The 450-nt window shown below is 43.3% G+C and overlaps 1 protein-coding gene across 1 annotated transcript in view; it reads left to right on the top strand.

Annotated features, from left to right (window-relative positions):
- Positions 1 to 450, top strand: part of LOC101984976 (carcinoembryonic antigen-related cell adhesion molecule 1-like) — a 121,523-nt gene that overhangs the window by 119,989 nt on the left and 1,084 nt on the right. The window lies entirely within an intron of this gene.

Here is a 450-nt window from a genome sequence, read left to right as displayed (position 1 = left end):
TTAGTTGGCTCTGAACTGCTGTGTCTGGCCACCAGCACAGGAGGTGACCACTGAGAACAGTGAAGTGCACTTGCTTGGAGAACAGAGACTCCTTGAGTCTCCATGCAGAGGAGTGTACAAGGAAAGTGTCCAGAGATACCTGTGGTGAGATCCAAGGATGGCAGACCCTAGTTCTAGCATTTGGGAGGCTGATGCAGCTGGATCTCTTTCGGTTTAAGGACAACCTGATATACATAGAAAGTTCCAGGCTAGCCAGGACTGTAGAGTGAGACCCTGTCTCAAAAAGAAAAATCAGTATTGAGGATTAGATAGTAGCAGGCTGTGGTCAACTCTGTAGCCATTCATGTCTTCTCTGTGGTATTTAATCTATCTCTATGCACCAAAAAATAACATTCTCTTCAAACAGAAGTTCTTTTTATTCATTTATTTATTTTGGTATTTTGAGACAGG

This window comes from Microtus ochrogaster, linkage group LG4 (genome assembly GCF_000317375.1).
Source record: "Microtus ochrogaster isolate Prairie Vole_2 linkage group LG4, MicOch1.0, whole genome shotgun sequence".
Taxonomy (NCBI): domain Eukaryota; kingdom Metazoa; phylum Chordata; class Mammalia; order Rodentia; family Cricetidae; genus Microtus; species Microtus ochrogaster.
The sequence above is the reverse complement of the archived record's forward strand: the minus strand, read 5'-3'. Positions and strand labels throughout refer to the sequence as shown.